The 18566-nt window shown below is 57.4% G+C and overlaps 1 protein-coding gene across 4 annotated transcripts in view; it reads left to right on the plus strand.

The window, feature by feature from the left end:
- PLXNB3 (plexin B3) overlaps positions 1–18566 on the plus strand; it is a 255741-nt gene that overhangs the window by 112306 nt on the left and 124869 nt on the right. The window contains exon 1 of one of the 4 annotated variants that reach the window (XM_069209418.1): positions 15245–15346. The exons of the other annotated variants lie outside the window; for them this stretch is intronic. The gene's annotated coding sequence lies outside the window, so the exon portion shown is untranslated. Of the gene's footprint in view, positions 1–15244; positions 15347–18566 lie in introns of those variants that run through there. 4 annotated transcript variants of the gene reach the window in all.

Genomic DNA, 18566 nt, shown 5'->3' on the forward strand with positions numbered 1-18566 from the left:
ATGTGAGGTTACTCCTGGTCACTCTCTCACCTGTGTGCTGGAGGTGTGTCCTGCTCAGGTGTGAGGTTACTCCTGGTCACTCTCTCACCTGTGTGCTGGAGGTGTCCTGCTCAGATGTGAGGTTACTCCTGGTCACTCTCTCACCTGTGTGCTGGAGGCGTGTCGTGCTCAGGTGTGATGTTACTCTCTCACCTGTGTGCTGGAGGTGTGTCCTGCTCAGATGTCCTCTCGCGGTCTCCTGGTCTCGGATGCCTCCTGTCCCCGGGTGGCAGTGGGTACCTCTCACCTGTGTGCTGGAGGTGTGTCCTGCTCAGATGTGAGGTTACTCCTGTTCACTCTCACCTGTGTGCTGGAGGTGTGTCCTGCTCAGGTGTGCTCTTGTGTTCTCCTGGTCTCGTATGCCTCCTCTCCTCTGTGGTGGCGGGTACCTCTCTCAGGTGTGTGCTGGAGGGGTGTCCTGCTCAGGTGTGCTCTTGCGGTCTCCTGGTCTCGGATGCCTCCTGCCCCCGGGTGGCAGCGGGTATCTCTCACCTGTGTGCTGGAGGTGTGTCCTGCTCAGATGTGAGGTTACTCCTGGTCACTCTCTCACCTGTGTGCTGGAGGTGTGTCCTGCTCAGGTGTGCTCTTGTGTTCTCCTGGTCTCGTTACCTCCTCTCCTCTGTGGTGGCGGGTACCTCTCTCAGGTGTGTGCTGCAGGTGTATCCTGCTCAGGTGTGATGTTACTCTCTCATCTGTGTGCTGGAGGTGTGCCCTAGTCAGGTATGATGTTACTCCCTCACCTGTGTGCTGGAGGTGTGTCCTGCTCAGGTGTGCTCTTGTGTTCTCCTGGTCTCAGATGACTCCTCTCCTCGGTGGCAGCTGGTACCTCTCTCAGGTGTGTGCTGCAGGTGTATCCTGCTCAGGTGTGATGTTACTCTCTCACCTGTGTGCTGGAGGTGTGTCCTGCTCAGATGTCCTCTCACGGTCTCCTGGTCTCGGATGCCTCCTGTCCCCGGGTGGCAGTGGGTACCTCTCACCTGTGTACTGGAGGTGTGTCCTGCTCAGATGTGAGGTTACTCCTGGTCACTCTCTCACCTGTGTGCTGGAGGTGTGTCCTGCTCAGATGTGAGGTTACTCCTGGTCACTCTCTCACCTGTGTGCTGGAGGTGTGTCCTGCTCAGGTGTGCTCTTGTGTTCTCCTGGTCTCGTATGCCTCCTCTGCTCTGTGGTGGCGGGTACCTCTCTCAGGTGTGTGCTGCAGGTGTATCCTGCTCAGGTGTGATCTCTCGGTCTCCTGGTCTCGGATGCCTCCTGTCCCCGGGTGGCAGCGGGTACCTCTCACCTGTGTGCTGGAGGTGTGTCCTGCTCAGATGTGAGGTTACTCCTGGTCACTCTCTCACCTGTGTGCTGGAGGCGTGTCCTGCTCAGGTGTGAGGTTACTCCTGGTCACACTCACCTGTGTGCTGGAGGCGTGTCCTGCTCAGGTGTGAGGTTACTCCTGGTCACACTCACCTGTGTGCTGGAGGTGTGTCCTGCTCAGGTGTGCTCTTGCGGTCTCCTGGTCTCGGATGCCTCCTGCCCCCGGGTGGCAGCAGGTACCTCTCACCTGTGTGCTGGAGGTGTGTCCTGCTCAGATGTGAGGTTACTCCTGGTCACTCTCTCACCTGTGTGCTGGAGGTGTGTCCTGCTCAGGTGTGAGGTTACTCCTGGTCACTCTCTCACCTGTGTGCTGGAGGTGTCCTGCTCAGATGTGAGGTTACTCCTGGTCACTCTCTCACCTGTGTGCTGGAGGCGTGTCCTGCTCAGGTGTGATGTTACTCTCTCACCTGTGTGCTGGAGGTGTGTCCTGCTCAGATGTCCTCTCGCGGTCTCCTGGTCTCGGATGCCTCCTGTCCCCGGGTGGCAGTGGGTACCTCTCACCTGTGTGCTGGAGGTGTGTCCTGCTCAGATGTGAGGTTACTCCTGTTCACTCTCTCACCTGTGTGCTGGAGGTGTGTCCTGCTCAGGTGTGCTCTTGTGTTCTCCTGGTCTCGTATGCCTCCTCTCCTCTGTGGTGGCGGGTACCTCTCTCAGGTGTGTGCTGCAGGTGTATCCTGCTCAGGTGTGATGTTACTCTCTCACCTGTGTGCTGGAGGTGTGTCCTGCTCAGGTGTGCTCTCGCGGTCTCATGGTCTCGGATGCCTCCTCTCCCCGGTGGCGGCGGGTACGACTCTCAGGTGTGTGCTGGAGGTGTATCCTGCTCAGGTGTGATGTTACTCTCTCACCTGTGTGCTGGAGGTGTGTCCTGCTCAGGTGTGCTCTTGTGTTCTCCTGGTCTCGGATGCCTCCTCTCCTCGCCTCGGTGGCAGCTGGTACCTCCCTCGTGTGTGCTGGAGGCGTGTCCTGCTCAGGTGTGATGTACTCCCTCACCTGTGTGCTGGAGGTGTGTCCTGCTCAGGTGTGCTCTCGCGGTCTCATGGTCTCGGATGCCTCCTCTCCCCGGTGGCGGCGAGTACGTCTCTCAGGTGTGTGCTGCAGGTGTATCCTGCTCAGGTGTGATGTTACTCTCTCACCTGTGTGCTGGAGGTGTGTCCTGCTCAAGTGTGCTCTTGTGTTCTCCTGGTCTCGGATGCCTCCTCTCCTCGCCTCGGTGGCAGCTGGTACCTCCCTCGTGTGTGCTGGAGGCGTGTCCTGCTCAGGTGTGATGTACTCCCTCACCTGTGTGCTGGAGGTGTGTCCTGCTCAGGTGTGCTCTCGGGGTCTCCTGGTCTCGTATGCCTCCTCTCCTCTGTGGTGGCGGGTACCTCTCTCAGGTGTGTGCTGGAGGTGTATCCTGCTCAGGTGTGATGTTACTCTCTCACCTGTGTGCTGGAGGTGTGTCCTGCTCAGGTGTGCTCTTGTGTTCTCCTGGTCTCGGATGCCTCCTCTCCTCGCCTCGGTGGCAGCTGGTACCTCCCTCGTGTGTGCTGGAGGCGTGTCCTGCTCAGGTGTGATGTACTCCCTCACCTGTGTGCTGGAGGTGTGTCCTGCTCAGGTGTGCTCTCGCGGTCTCATGGTCTCGGATGCCTCATCTCCCCGGTGGCGGCGGGTACCTCTCTCAGGTGTGTTGATGTACCACCCCAGGGAATGCTGAGCCCTCCTCTCTCTCCGTGTGCCCAGTCCCTACACTTCCTGGCCCTAGGCATGTCTTCCGCCGGAAGGCTGCCACCCCAGCCTGGGAGGGAGGTGTTCGCTGCCGGGTGCTTTGTTTGACTGGCCCCCACCCCAAAGGGGCTGCTGCGTCGCTTGGTGGCTGCATGAGACATGTCTGCGCCCTCCTCAGGCGACATTGTCCGTTCTAGCTCCTTGAAACTGCTTCGGTAGCCACCGACGCCAGATACGCATTGCTTGGCCTTGTGGTGTAATAAGTGTACAGTGTCGCCTCCTTTCGGGGTGCGCCACATATACAAATTGTGTTCAGTCTCCTGCAGAGCTGCCAAGGGCCCAGCGTCACATGTCACATTTCAGACAGCCCGAAGCGCTCTGCATGTTGGGACATGTAGTCCCACATTTGCATGGAAACAGTGGCGCCGCCGCCCTCGGAATGCAGGTAGAGGCCATCGTGGGATTGGCTGGAGGTGCCACACGTGAAACGAGCCCCGTGGCACCCGCGTGCACTTCCGCATGACCTCATTCTGCCAGTGTCTTTGTCTCAGCCCCTCAGTCAGGCAGTCTTCATGCTGGCACAATAGGGTGATGGTGAAACAGAGTCTGGGTAAAGTGCTCCAGGGAGAATGGAACATGTGTAGGAGGGGCTGGAAAAATGAAATATTAAATACGTGCTTCTGAGATGGGGCAGCAGCAGAAAACACGGCGAGCCTGCTCATCGCTTTGTCAGTCAGCTCTCCCTTGAAGCAGGGTGCAGGCAGCCTCTCTATGCAGTCAGCTCTCCCTTGCAGCAGGGTACAGGCAGCCCCTCCTGGCAGTGGATCAGCTCTCCCTTGAAGCAGGGTCCAGGCAGTCTCTTCTGGCAGTAGGTCAGCTTTCCTTTGAAGCAGGGTACAGATACTCAGTTAGCTCTCCATTGAAGCAGGGTCCAGGAAGTCGGTCAGCTATCCCTGGAAGCAGGGTCCAGATAGTCAGTTAGCTCTCCCTTGAAGCAGGGTCCTGGCAGTCAGTCAGCTCTCTCCCTTGAAGCAGGGTCCAGGTAGTCAGTTAGCTCTCCCTTGGAGCAGGGTCCAGGCAGCCTCTCTATGCAGTCAGCTCTCCCTTGAAGCAGGGTCCAGGCAGTCGGTCAGCTCTCCCTTGAAGCAGGGTCCAGGCAGTCTCTCCTGGCAGTCGGTCAGCTCTCCCTTGAAGCAGGGTCCAGGCAGTCGGTCAGCTCTCCCTTGAAGCAGGGTCCAGGCAGTCTCTCCTGGCAGTCGGTCAGCTCTCCCTTGAAGCAGGGTCCAGGCAATCTCTCCTGGCAGTGGGTCAGCTCTCCTTTGAAGCATGGTACAAGTAGTCAGTTAGCTCTCCATTGAAGCAGGGTCCAGGCAGTCAGTTAGCTCTCCATTGAAGCAGGGTCCAGGCAGTCAGTCAGCTCTCCCTTGAAGCAGGGTCCAGGCAGTCAGTTAGCTAACCCTTGAAGCAGGGTCCAGGCAGCCTCTCCTGGCAGTCAGTCATCTGTCCCATGAAGCAAGGTCCAGGCACCCTCTCCAGGCGGTCAGCTCTCCCTTGAAGCAGCAGGGTTGGGGCAGTGGGTCAGCTCTCCCTTGAAGCAGGGTCCAGGCAGCCTCTCCAGGCAGTGGGTCAGCTCTCCCTTGAAGCAGGGTCCAGGCATCCTCTCCAGGCAGTGGGTCAGCTCTCCCTTGAAGCAGGGTCCAGGCAGCCCCTCCTGGCAGTGGGTCAGCTCTCCCTTGAAGCAGGGTCCAGGCAGCCCCTCCTGGCAGTAGGTCAGCTCTCCCTTGAAGCAGGGTCCAGGCAGCCCCTCCTGGCAGTGGGTCAGCTCTCCCTTGAAGCAGGGTCAAGGCAGTCGGTCAGCTCTCCCTTGAAGCAGGGTCCAGGCAGCCTCTCCAGGCGATCAGCTCTCCCTTGAAGCAGCAGGGTTGGGGCAGTGGGTCAGCTCTCCCTTGAAGCAGGGTCCAGGCAGCCTCTCCAGGCAGTGGGTCAGCTCTCCCTTGAAGCAGGGTCCAGGCAGCCCCTCCTGGCAGTGGGTCAGCGCTCCCTTGAAGCAGGGTCCAGGCAGTCGGTCAGCTCTCCCTTGAAGCAGGGTCCAGGCAGCCCCTCCAGGCAGTGGGTCAGCTCTCCCTTGAAGCAGGGTCCAGGCAGCCCCTCCTGGCAGTGGGTCGGCTCTCCCTTGAAGCAGGGTCCAGGCTGCCTCTCCAGGCAGTGGTTCAGCTCTCCCTTGAAGCAGGGTCCAGGCAGCCCCTCCTGGCAGTGGGTCAGCTCTCCCTTGAAGCAGGGTCCAGGCAGTCGGTCAGCTCTCCCTTGAAGCAGGGTCCAGGCAGCCTCTCCAGGCGATCAGCTCTCCCTTGAAGCAGCAGGGTTGGGGCAGTGGGTCAGCTCTCCCTTGAAGCAGGGTCCAGGCAGCCTCTCCAGGCAGTGGGTCAGCTCTCCCTTGAAGCAGGGTCCAGGCAGCCCCTCCTGGCAGTGGGTCAGCTCTCCCTTGAAGCAGGGTCCAGGCAGTCGGTCAGCTCTCCCTTGAAGCAGGGTCCAGGCAGCCTCTCCAGGCGGTCAGCTCTCCCTTGAAGCAGCAGGGTTGGGGCAGTAGGTCAGCTCTCCCATGAAGCAGGGTTGGGGCAGTAGGTCAGCTCTCCCATGAAGCAGGGTTGGGGCAGTAGGTCAGCTCTCCCATGAAGCAGGGTTGGGGCAGTAGGTCAGCTCTCCCTTGAAGCAGGGTTGGGGCAGTAGGTCAGCTCTTTCTTGAAGCAGGGTTGGGGCAGTAGGTCAGCTCTCCCTTGAAGCAGCAGGGTTAGGGAAGTAGGTCAGCTCTCCCTTGAAGCAGGGTCCAGGCAGTCAGCTCTCCCTTGAGCAGGGCCCAGGCAGCCTCTCCAGGCGGTCAGCTCTCCCTTGAAGCAGCAGGGTTGGGGCAGTAGGTCAGCTCTCCCATGAAGCAGGGTTGGTGCTGTAGGTCAGCTCTCCCTTGAAGCAGCAGGGTTAGGGAAGTAGGTCAGCTCTCCCTTGAAGCAGCAGGGTTGGGGCAGTAGGTCAGCTCTCCCATGAAGCAGGGTTGGGGCAGTAGGTCAGCTCTCCCTTGAAGCAGCAGGGCTGGGGCAGTAGGTCAGCTCTCCCATGAAGCAGCAGGGTTGGGGCAGTAGGTCAGCTCTCCCTTGAAGCAGCAGGGTTGGGGCAGTAGGTCAGCTCTCCCTTGAAGCAGCAGGGTTGGGGCAGTAGGTCAGCTCTCCCATGAAGCAGGGTTGGGGCAGTAGGTCAGCTCTCCCATGAAGCAGGGTTGGGGCAGTAGGTCAGCTCTCCCTTGAAGCAGGGTCCAGGCAGCCTCTCCAGGCAGTCAGCTCTCCCATGAAGCAGGGTTGGGGCAGTAGGTCAGCTCTCCCTTGAAGCAGCAGGGTTGGGGCAGTAGGTCAGCTCTCCCATGAAGCAGGGTTGGGGCAGTAGGTCAGCTCTCCCTTGAAGCAGCAGGGTTGGGGCAGTAGGTCAGCTCTCCCTTGAAGCAGCAGGGTTGGGGCAGTAGGTCAGCTCTCCCATGAAGCAGGGTTGGGGCAGTAGGTCAGCTCTCCCTTGAAGCAGGGTCCAGGCAGCCTCTCCAGGCAGTCAGCTCTCCCATGAAGCAGGGTTGGGGCAGTAGGTCAGCTCTCCCATGAAGCAGCAGGGTTAGGGAAGTAGGTCAGCTCTCCCTTGAAGCAGGGTCCAGGCAGTCAGCTCTCCCTTGAGCAGGGTCCAGGCAGCCTCTCCAGGCGGTCAGCTCTCCCTTGAAGCAGCAGGGTTGGGGCAGTAGGTCAGCTCTCCCATGAAGCAGGGTTGGTGCTGTAGGTCAGCTCTCCCTTGAAGCAGCAGGGTTAGGGAAGTAGGTCAGCTCTCCCTTGAAGCAGCAGGGTTGGGGCAGTAGGTCAGCTCTCCCATGAAGCAGGGTTGGGGCAGTAGGTCAGCTCTCCCTTGAAGCAGCAGGGTTGGGGCAGTAGGTCAGCTCTCCCATGAAGCAGGGTTGGGGCAGTAGGTCAGCTCTCCCTTGAAGCAGCAGAGTTGGGGCAGTAGGTCAGCTCTCCCTTGAAGCAGCAGGGTTGGGGCAGTAAGTCAGCTCTCCCATGAAGCAGGGTTGGGGCAGTAGGTCAGCTCTCCCATGAAGCAGGGTTGGGGCAGTAGGTCAGCTCTCCCTTGAAGCAGCAGGGCTGCGGCAGTAGGTCAGCTCTCCCTTGAAGCAGCAGGGTTGGGGCAGTAGGTCAGCTCTCCCATGAAGCAGGGTTGGGGCAGTAGGTCAGCTCTCCCTTGAAGCAGCAGGGTTGGGGCAGTAGGTCAGCTCTCCCATGAAGCAGGGTTGGGGCAGTAGGTCAGCTCTCCCATGAAGCAGGGTTGGGGCAGTAGGTCAGCTCTCCCTTGAAGCAGCAGGGTTGGGGCAGTAGGTCAGCTCTCCCATGAAGCAGGGTTGGGGCAGTAGGTCAGCTCTCCCTTGAAGCAGGGTCCAGGCAGCCTCTCCAGGCAGTCAGCTCTCCCATGAAGCAGGGTTGGGGCAGTAGGTCAGCTCTCCCATGAAGCAGGGTTGGGGCAGTAGGTCAGCTCTCCCTTGAAGCAGGGTCCAGGCAGCCTCTCCAGGCAGTCAGCTCTCCCATGAAGCAGGGTTGGGGCAGTAGGTCAGCTCTCCCATGAAGCAGGGTTGGGGCAGTAGGTCAGCTCTCCCATGAAGCAGGGTTGGGGCAGTAGGTCAGCTCTCCCATGAAGCAGGGTCCAGGCAGCCTCTCCAGGCAGTCAGCTCTCCCATGAAGCAGGGTTGGGGCAGTAGGTCAGCTCTCCCTTGAAGCAGGGTTGGGGCAGTAGGTCGGCTCTCCCATGAAGCAGGGTTGAGGCAGTAGGTCAGCTCTCCCATGAAGCAGGGTTGAGGCAGTAGGTCAGGGTTGGGGCAGTAGGTCGGCTCTCCCTTGAAGCAGGGTTGGGGCAGTAGGTCAGCTCTCCCTTGAAGCAGCAGGGTTGGGGCAGTAGGTCAGCTCTCCCATGAAGCAGGGTTGGGGCAGTAGGTCAGCTCTCCCATGAAGCAGGGTTGAGGCAGTAGGTCGGCTCTCCCTTGAAGCAGGGTTGGGGCAGTAGGTCAGCTCTCCCTTGAAGCAGCAGGGTTAGGGAAGTAGGTCAGCTCTCCCTTGAAGCAGCAGGGTTGGGGCAGTAGGTCAGCTCTCCCATGAAGCAGGGTTGAGGCAGTAGGTCAGCTCTCCCATGAAGCAGGGTTGGGGCAGTAGGTCAGCTCTCCCTTGAAGCAGGGTCCAGGCAGCCTCTCCAGGCAGTCAGCTCTCCCATGAAGCAGGGTTGGGGCAGTAGGTCAGCTCTCCCATGAAGCAGGGTTGGGGCAGTAGGTCAGCTCTCCCATGAAGCAGGGTTGGGGCAGTAGGTCAGCTCTCCCATGAAGCAGGGTTGGGGCAGTAGGTCAGCTCTCCCTTGAAGCAGGGTTGGGGCAGTAGGTCAGCTCTTTCTTGAAGCAGGGTTGGGGCAGTAGGTCAGCTCTCCCTTGAAGCAGCAGGGTTAGGGAAGTAGGTCAGCTCTCCCTTGAAGCAGGGTCCAGGCAGTCAGCTCTCCCTTGAGCAGGGCCCAGGCAGCCTCTCCAGGCGGTCAGCTCTCCCTTGAAGCAGCAGGGTTGGGGCAGTAGGTCAGCTCTCCCATGAAGCAGGGTTGGTGCTGTAGGTCAGCTCTCCCTTGAAGCAGCAGGGTTAGGGAAGTAGGTCAGCTCTCCCTTGAAGCAGCAGGGTTGGGGCAGTAGGTCAGCTCTCCCATGAAGCAGGGTTGGGGCAGTAGGTCAGCTCTCCCTTGAAGCAGCAGGGCTGGGGCAGTAGGTCAGCTCTCCCATGAAGCAGCAGGGTTGGGGCAGTAGGTCAGCTCTCCCTTGAAGCAGCAGGGTTGGGGCAGTAGGTCAGCTCTCCCTTGAAGCAGCAGGGTTGGGGCAGTAGGTCAGCTCTCCCATGAAGCAGGGTTGGGGCAGTAGGTCAGCTCTCCCATGAAGCAAGGTTGGGGCAGTAGGTCAGCTCTCCCTTGAAGCAGGGTCCAGGCAGCCTCTCCAGGCAGTCAGCTCTCCCATGAAGCAGGGTTGGGGCAGTAGGTCAGCTCTCCCTTGAAGCAGCAGGGTTGGGGCAGTAGGTCAGCTCTCCCATGAAGCAGGGTTGGGGCAGTAGGTCAGCTCTCCCTTGAAGCAGCGGGGTTGGGGCAGTAGGTCAGCTCTCCCTTGAAGCAGCAGGGTTGGGGCAGTAGGTCAGCTCTCCCATGAAGCAGGGTTGGGGCAGTAGGTCAGCTCTCCCTTGAAGCAGGGTCCAGGCAGCCTCTCCAGGCAGTCAGCTCTCCCATGAAGCAGGGTTGGGGCAGTAGGTCAGCTCTCCCATGAAGCAGCAGGGTTAGGGAAGTAGGTCAGCTCTCCCTTGAAGCAGGGTCCAGGCAGTCAGCTCTCCCTTGAGCAGGGTCCAGGCAGCCTCTCCAGGCGGTCAGCTCTCCCTTGAAGCAGCAGGGTTGGGGCAGTAGGTCAGCTCTCCCATGAAGCAGGGTTGGTGCTGTAGGTCAGCTCTCCCTTGAAGCAGCAGGGTTAGGGAAGTAGGTCAGCTCTCCCTTGAAGCAGCAGGGTTGGGGCAGTAGGTCAGCTCTCCCATGAAGCAGGGTTGGGGCAGTAGGTCAGCTCTCCCTTGAAGCAGCAGGGTTGGGGCAGTAGGTCAGCTCTCCCATGAAGCAGGGTTGGGGCAGTAGGTCAGCTCTCCCTTGAAGCAGCATAGTTGGGGCAGTAGGTCAGCTCTCCCTTGAAGCAGCAGGGTTGGGGCAGTAAGTCAGCTCTCCCATGAAGCAGGGTTGGGGCAGTAGGTCAGCTCTCCCATGAAGCAGGGTTGGGGCAGTAGGTCAGCTCTCCCTTGAAGCAGCAGGGCTGGGGCAGTAGGTCAGCTCTCCCTTGAAGCAGCAGGGTTGGGGCAGTAGGTCAGCTCTCCCATGAAGCAGGGTTGGGGCAGTAGGTCAGCTCTCCCATGAAGCAGGGTTGGGGCAGTAGGTCAGCTCTCCCTTGAAGCAGGGTCCAGGCAGCCTCTCCAGGCAGTCAGCTCTCCCATGAAGCAGGGTTGGGGCAGTAGGTCAGCTCTCCCATGAAGCAGGGTTGGGGCAGTAGGTCAGCTCTCCCATGAAGCAGGGTTGGGGCAGTAGGTCAGCTCTCCCTTGAAGCAGCAGGGTTGGGGCAGTAGGTCAGCTCTCCCATGAAGCAGGGTTGGGGCAGTAGGTCAGCTCTCCCTTGAAGCAGCAGGGTTGGGGCAGTAGGTCAGCTCTCCCATGAAGCAGGGTTGGGGCAGTAGGTCAGCTCTCCCATGAAGCAGGGTTGGGGCAGTAGGTCAGCTCTCCCTTGAAGCAGCAGGGTTGGGGCAGTAGGTCAGCTCTCCCATGAAGCAGGGTTGGGGCAGTAGGTCAGCTCTCCCATGAAGCAGGGTCCAGGCAGCCTCTCCAGGCAGTCAGCTCTCCCATGAAGCAGGGTTGGGGCAGTAGGTCAGCTCTCCCTTGAAGCAGGGTTGGGGCAGTAGGTCGGCTCTCCCATGAAGCAGGGTTGAGGCAGTAGGTCAGCTCTCCCATGAAGCAGGGTTGAGGCAGTAGGTCAGGGTTGGGGCAGTAGGTCGGCTCTCCCTTGAAGCAGGGTTGGGGCAGTAGGTCAGCTCTCCCTTGAAGCAGCAGGGTTGGGGCAGTAGGTCAGCTCTCCCATGAAGCAGGGTTGGGGCAGTAGGTCAGCTCTCCCTTGAAGCAGGGTTGAGGCAGTAGGTCGGCTCTCCCTTGAAGCAGGGTTGGGGCAGTAGGTCAGCTCTCCCTTGAAGCAGCAGGGTTAGGGAAGTAGGTCAGCTCTCCCTTGAAGCAGCAGGGTTGGGGCAGTAGGTCAGCTCTCCCATGAAGCAGGGTTGAGGCAGTAGGTCAGCTCTCCCATGAAGCAGGGTTGGGGCAGTAGGTCAGCTCTCCCTTGAAGCAGGGTCCAGGCAGCCTCTCCAGGCAGTCAGCTCTCCCATGAAGCAGGGTTGGGGCAGTAGGTCAGCTCTCCCATGAAGCAGGGTTGGGGCAGTAGGTCAGCTCTCCCATGAAGCAGGGTTGGGGCAGTAGGTCAGCTCTCCCTTGAAGCAGGGTTGGGGCAGTAGGTCAGCTCTTTCTTGAAGCAGGGTTGGGGCAGTAGGTCAGCTCTCCCTTGAAGCAGCAGGGTTAGGGAAGTAGGTCAGCTCTCCCTTGAAGCAGGGTCCAGGCAGTCAGCTCTCCCTTGAGCAGGGCCCAGGCAGCCTCTCCAGGCGGTCAGCTCTCCCTTGAAGCAGCAGGGTTGGGGCAGTAGGTCAGCTCTCCCATGAAGCAGGGTTGGTGCTGTAGGTCAGCTCTCCCTTGAAGCAGCAGGGTTAGGGAAGTAGGTCAGCTCTCCCTTGAAGCAGCAGGGTTGGGGCAGTAGGTCAGCTCTCCCATGAAGCAGGGTTGGGGCAGTAGGTCAGCTCTCCCTTGAAGCAGCAGGGCTGGGGCAGTAGGTCAGCTCTCCCATGAAGCAGCAGGGTTGGGGCAGTAGGTCAGCTCTCCCATGAAGCAGGGTTGGGGCAGTAGGTCAGCTCTCCCTTGAAGCAGCAGGGCTGGGGCAGTAGGTCAGCTCTCCCATGAAGCAGCAGGGTTGGGGCAGTAGGTCAGCTCTCCCATGAAGCAGGGTTGGGGCAGTAGGTCAGCTCTCCCATGAAGCAGGGTTTTGCAGGACGCTTCCCCCGGTGCAGGGCGGTAGTGAGCAGAGAACGCTAAACTCACACCCTTGTCCGAGAACCAAGATCCAGCCCTGCTAGAGGGGAAGAGGGGGCACTGTTTGTGTCATGTGCACCAGTGTGTGTGTGTGTGTGTGTGTGTGTGTGTGTGCTTTGTGTGTAACCTGTCTATCCCTGGAGGAGAGGCCATAGGACATTGTGACAGCACGTGCTGTGCGCCTCATCCATGGATTAAGTGCGCACGCGCTCTGCTCTTTATAGCTGTGGTTTAATCGCGCCTTCAGCAGGGCCACTGGAATTATGCGGCAGGGTTGAGTGAACTATGCAGCAAGAAAGGGCAAATTCTGTGGCATGATGCGGCACATTTTATGATAGTATTACTTCATTATTTTGTTATTCTAACACTTGTTAACACTGGTCATTGGTTCCGCCTCATCAGTACCAGCTTGGGGGGCAGTCCAGCGCTGCAAAGGGCCTCCCACTGCCTGCAAGGCGAGGTGAGTACCTTTTCAACCCTTTAAGCTACTTGTCAAAATCTGCAGATTATGCGGGTGGTGAGGAATGATGTAGCAGATGTGGCACACATACAATTATGCGGTAATCGCCGCAGAATGGCCTAATTGATGCGGCCCTGGTGTTCACTCAGCCCCACATCAGAAGACCCCGCAGACACAGGAGGGTTTTGTTTCAGAGCCTGCAGTGAACCTGGGGCTGCGATGCACACCTCACGAGAAGCCTCGCCTAGAAGGCAGCTGCCTAATGAACCGGCATCAAGCGGGCACTTAGTGGTAACTGCATGCCATAATTAAGTGCACACTCCGTGGCCCCCCTGAAATCAGCCTCCTTCCGCCCCAGCGCCTGGCTCTGATTGGCTGAGGGAATGTGGGGGTTCGATGGCTTACCCCCATCATGCTGAGCAGTGTGCAGACCCCTTCAAGCCCTTTTAACCAGAAAGGTGAACGCTGTCACTGTTGCGGTCTAGGGTTTCGCATCTGCTCACTGCAGATTCAACAAGCATTGGCAATGCCAGTTCTCTGGCTTATTTTTACCAACAAGGTGGACCGTCGTGGATTACCAATGCTTTCTTTAGGTCTTGCTGTCTAGCAGCAAAAGGCCTATTGTATGTATGTACATGGATAATATTTCTATAGTGCGAGCCAAGACAAAAGGCATCTTAGTGCCTCACGTAGTCAAAGAGCTTCGGTGCGCTTAGCAAGAGCTTTCAGAAGTTTCCAGCCCGCCCCTTGCTTCCCATTGGGGACATGTATTGTCGCTCATTTCGCCTGCTTATTCGCGGCCTTTGCTCGCATAACTTGGATTTCTGCCTCACCTGAAGCATCTTCACTTTAACATCTCCCTACATTTATTTATCGATCCATTTCTGATCGGTAAATTGAAAACAAACCGACCACGTCGTTTCCTAGCCGTGTGCCTACCTTACACCGTCAGGCATTCGCGCGCAGACACAAAGCTGCACAGCAGCGCCCGGAAGCCTTGGCAAAGCCCATAGGTCCAAAAGGCAAGACCTCTTGGCTTTACCAGTGCTTGTTTTCTTTTATTGGTTAAGTGGTGGTAGAGGCTTCCCGCCTGCCGCGGATGGGGGCGCTATGTGACACAGTTGCAGAGCTGTGTTACTGTCTCTTAACAAGACAAGGGGGGAGGGGAAGGGGCAGATCTTCACTGTGCACCGGCGAGGACCCTGCTTGAGTCCAGGGGTAAGGGGGACCCCTACAGGTACTTTGCATGGGGGTCTCTTTAAGTTTTGTTAAACCGGGGGGGGGGGGGGGGTTACCTGACCACTCCAAGAGGCTACGACGATGTCTTCTGAACTTGTTTAATAAAACAGTATGTAGTGCTTCGTAGGGCACTTTGCCATTTCTGAGCGCTGTAAATAACCGCTGGTGCGTGCTGTTCACGCTACTCAATTTACCGACTTCAGAAAGATGGAAGTCTGGTGCAACCTTGCGTGAATTCGTGACCTGTATTATTTATATATATATATCGTCCAAGGGTGGAAGGCTGGGGGTGAGTGGTCATTGGGGTGTCTGACTGGAGGCCTGGAGCACTCCGGGGTGTGATGGACGTTTTCGCCTAAACTCACCGCCCCTCCTCCGACTTCTAACCTACTCCCCCTGGATAACGCGGATGGCCGGGTTAATCTAATGGGGATGCAGGGATGGACCAGCTGTGTCCTGCCACCCAAGCCCATAGGAGCCATCGCTTCCTGCGCGGCGGCTCTGCAGTCCCCCCCGGGGTTGGCTTCCCTCACCCCATTATGTCTCATCACCCACTTACCTGCTGCGGCTCAGCGCCCCCAGTTCTCCGAGCTCCTAATTTTGTCTCTCGGTGGTCTCCCTCTCATCCCCTGGGTTGGCGCTGTGGGCGCTGCGCTCTGAGGTTGGCAGCCCTCTGGTGGGTGCGCTGTCCTCCCCAGAGGTGGTCTCACCCCCTCGGGTGGCACTGTGGGCGCTGCGCTCTGAGGTTGGCAGCCCACTGCTGGGTGCACTCTTCTGCCTACAGGTGGTCTCACCCCCTCGGTTGGCACTGTGGGCACCGTGCCCTCTGACAGGCGTACTCTGATTAGAACATCTCTTGGGCAGAGACATATAATCTGTCAATTTTGAAGAGCCTTCTTCAACCCCCCCCCCTCCCCCCCCCCCCCCCCCCCCCCGAGCCTGGCACTAGATCCGCCCCATCCCTTCCTCCAGATTACCACCTCCGCCCCAAACTTGAGCACGACCCCCAACTCCCTGTAAGGGGGAGGGTGGGTGGGTGGGTGGAGACGCTTGTGCTCCGTCCCGCTGACAGTGACCCCCCAGACCCAGTTTCCTCATTCTTCAAATTACCCCAGCCGCACCTCCACTCCCCCATCACTGTATCCTGCAAGTGTACACACGGACCCCCCTTTCCTCCCCCCCCCCCTCCCCCAACCACCACCCCACTGAGGTGGAGCCATCGTTGCCAACCACCACCCGAAATCCGAGCAGTGCACCTGGGCACCTCTAACACTGACCCTGAGAATAGAATTCCACTTCCGCCTTTAGCGGAGACCTCCCTAGTTGGCAGTGCCCCCCTCCCCCAAACCCTCCAATGCCCCCCTCCCCCGGATGTCGCTGAATTTAGCCCATCCCATCGCTTGGTCCGCAGTGCCGCTCCGACTCAATCAGCTGTCATTAATGCCCTAACCTGCCCCCCCTCTTTTGCCCCCACCCCCTCCTTTGGGGCTGTCTGGATAGAGAGCTGTGTGCCGCTGGCAGCAGGTGCTCTGGCGCGCCTGGGCTGTCTGCACCTTCCCTCCCCCCCCCCCCCCCCCCCCCCCATACCACTGGAGCCGGGGAGTGGGAGGGGCTGGGGGGTGGGGTCTGAGGGAGAGTCACATCTGGACCACAGGGCTCTGGAGATGCAGAGACAGTAAGTGGGGGCGGGTCTGGGGCGGGGGGGGGGGGGGGGGCGCTGCCCCCTCCCATCACCCAAGCTTTACATTGTCCTTGGGCCGCAGCGGATGCTTCCTGAGTCCAGGGTGGGGCCGGCGCCCCCGGGCACCTCCTGTGAGTACTCTCCATATGATTGTCTAGCGCCTAGAAGCCGGGGAGAGGGATAGGCTGCGGGGCAGTGCGTCTGTGCACTGATGTGCATTAGAACGCCCGCCTCTGATATGCTTGTGCGTGTGACACACGCGTGCACGATTCCCACGACTGCTGTACTGGAGTGCACCTGTGTGTGTGTAACAGCTGATCTGTGTGTCTTTGTAACGGAGCTATCTGTATTACAGTAATGGAGCCGCGCTCCCTAGTTCTGTAGAGGTTTGTGTGCCTTTAAAACGCAGGTGCCTGGAGCACGCAGTCACTATCTTTCTATCTTGAAGTTGTCGGTCACATACATGCATCTGTTTGTGCTCCAGTTCCGTGTCTGTGTCATGCCGTTGTGTGTGTCTGTGACATGCGGCAGACACAAGCAGTTGTGTGTGTAACCCAGTTATCTGGCCCTCTGTGGTAGCTCTGTTTGTGTGTCCAGCTCTGAATGTGTGTGTATGAGACATGAGTTAGACACAAGCAGTTGTGTGTGTGACACAGTTGTCTGGCCCTTTGTGGTAGCGCTGTTTTTGGCTGTCCAGCTATATGAGATTGTGTGTGTGTGTGTGTGACATGAGTTAGACACAAGCAGTTGTGTGTGTGTGACACAGTTGTCTGGCCCTTTGTGGTAGCGCTGTTTTTGGCTGTCCAGCTATATGAGAGTGTGTGTGTGTGTGTGTGTGTGTGAGACATGAGTTAGACACAAGCAGTTGTGTGTGTGTGTGACACAGTTGTCTGGCCCTTTGTGGTAGCGCTGTTTTTGGCTGTCCAGCTATATGAGTGTGTGTGTGAGACATGAGTTAGACACACGCAGTTGTGTGTGTGTGTGTGACACAGTTGTCTGGCCCTTTGTGGTAGCTCTGTTTTTGGCTGTCCAGCTATATGAGAGTGTGTGTGTGTGTGTGTGTGTGAGAGACATGAGTTAGACACAAGCAGTTGTGTGACACAGTTGTCTGGCCCTTTGTGGTAGCGCTGTTTTTGGCTGTCCAGCTATATGAGATTGTGTGTGACATGAGTTAGACACAAGCAGTTGTGTGTGTGTGACACAGTTGTCTGGCCCTTTCTGGTAGCGCTGTTTTTGGCTGTCCAGCTATATGAGTGTGTGTGTGTGTGTGTGTGTGAGACATGAGTTAGACACAAGCAGTTGTGTGTGTGACACAGTTGTCTGGCCCTTTGTGGTAGCGCTGTTTTTGGCTGTCCAGCTATATGAGAGTGTGTGTGTGTGTGTGAGACATGAGTTAGACACAAGCAGTTGTGTGTGTGTGTGTGTGACACAGTTGTCTGGCCCTTTGTGGTAGCGCTGTTTTTGGCTGTCCAGCTATATGAGTGTGTGTGTGTGTGAGACATGAGTTAGACACACGCAGTTGTGTGTGTGTGTGGGACACAGTTGTCTGGCCCTTTGTGGTAGCTCTGTTTTTGGCTGTCCAGCTATATGAGAGTGTGTGTGTGTGAGACATGAGTTAGACACAAGCAGTTGTGTGTGTGTGACACAGTTATCTGGGCCTTTGTGGTAGCGCTGTTTTTGGTTGTCCAGTTATGAGAGAGAGTGTGTGTGTGTGTGTGACACAGTTATCTGGCCCTTTGTGGTAGCGCTGTTTTTGGCTGTCCAGCTATATGAGTGTGTGTGTGAGACATGAGTTAGACACACGCAGTTGTGTGTGTGTGTGTGACACAGTTGTCTGGCCCTTTGTGGTAGCTCTGTTTTTGGCTGTCCAGCTATATGTGTGTGTGTGTGTGTGTGTGAGAGAGACATGAGTTAGACACAAGCAGTTGTGTGTGTGTGTGTGACACAGTTGTCTGGCCCTTTGTGGTAGCGCTGTTTTTGGTTGTCCAGTTATGAGAGAGAGTGTGTGTGTGTGTGACACAGTTATCTGGCCCTTTGTGGTAGCGCTGTTTTTGGTTGTCCAGTTATGAGAGAGAGTGTGTGTGTGTGAGACATGAGTTAGATACAAGCAGTTGTGTGTGTGTGTGATACAGTTGTCTGGCCCTTTGTGGTAGCGCTGTTTTTGGCTGTCCAGCTATATGTGTGTGTGTGTGTGTGTGTGAGAGAGACATGAGTTAGACACAAGCAGTTGTGTGTGTGTGTGTGACACAGTTGTCTGGCCCTTTGTGGTAGCGCTGTTTTTGGCTGTCCAGCTATATGTGTGTGTGTGTGTGTGTGTGAGAGAGACATGAGTTAGACACAAGCAGTTGTGTGTGTGTGTGTGACACAGTTGTCTGGCCCTTTGTGGTAGCGCTGTTTTTGGTTGTCCAGTTATGAGAGAGAGTGTGTGTGTGTGAGACATGAGTTAGACACAAGCAGTTGTGTGTGTGACACAGTTGTCTGGCCCTTTGTGGTAGCGCTGTTTTTGGTTGTCCAGTTATGAGAGAGAGAGTGTGTGTGTGTGTGTGTGTGTGTGAGAGCGAGACATGAGTTAGACACAAGCAGTTGTGTGTGTGTGTGTGACACAGTTGTCTGGCCCTTTGTGGTAGCGCTGTTTTTGGTTGTCCAGTTATGAGAGAGAGAGTGTGTGTGTGTGAGACATGAGTTAGATACAAGCAGTTGTGTGTGTGTGACACAGTTGTCTGGCCCTTTGTGGTAGCGCTGTTTTTGGCTGTCCAGCTATGAGAGAGAGAGAGAGAGAGAGAGAGTGTGTGTGTGTGTGTGAGACATGAGTTAGACACAAGCAGTTGTGTGTGTGTGTGACACAGTTATCTGGCCCTTTGTGGTAGCGCTGTTTTTGGCTGTCCAGCTATATGAGAGAGTGTGTGAGACATGAGTTAGACACACGCAGTTGTGTGTGTGTGTGTGACACAGTTGTCTGGCCCTTTGTGGTAGCGCTGTTTTTGGTTGTCCAGTTATGAGAGAGAGTGTGTGTGTGTGAGACATGAGTTAGATACAAGCAGTTGTGTGTGTGTGACACAGTTGTCTGGCCCTTTGTGGTAGCGCTGTTTTTGGCTGTCCAGCTATGAGAGAGAGAGAGAGAGAGAGTGTGTGTGTGTGTGTGTGTGAGACATGAGTTAGACACAAGCAGTTGTGTGTGTGTGTGACACAGTTATCTGGCCCTTTGTGGTAGCGCTGTTTTTGGCTGTCCAGCTATATGAGAGAGTGTGTGAGACATGAGTTAGACACACGCAGTTGTGTGTGTGTGTGTGACACAGTTGTCTGGCCCTTTGTGGTAGCGCTGTTTTTGTCTGTCCAGCTATGAGAGAGAGA

Source organism: Pleurodeles waltl, chromosome 10 (assembly GCF_031143425.1).
Source record: "Pleurodeles waltl isolate 20211129_DDA chromosome 10, aPleWal1.hap1.20221129, whole genome shotgun sequence".
In the NCBI taxonomy this organism is placed as follows: Eukaryota; Metazoa; Chordata; class Amphibia; order Caudata; family Salamandridae; genus Pleurodeles; species Pleurodeles waltl.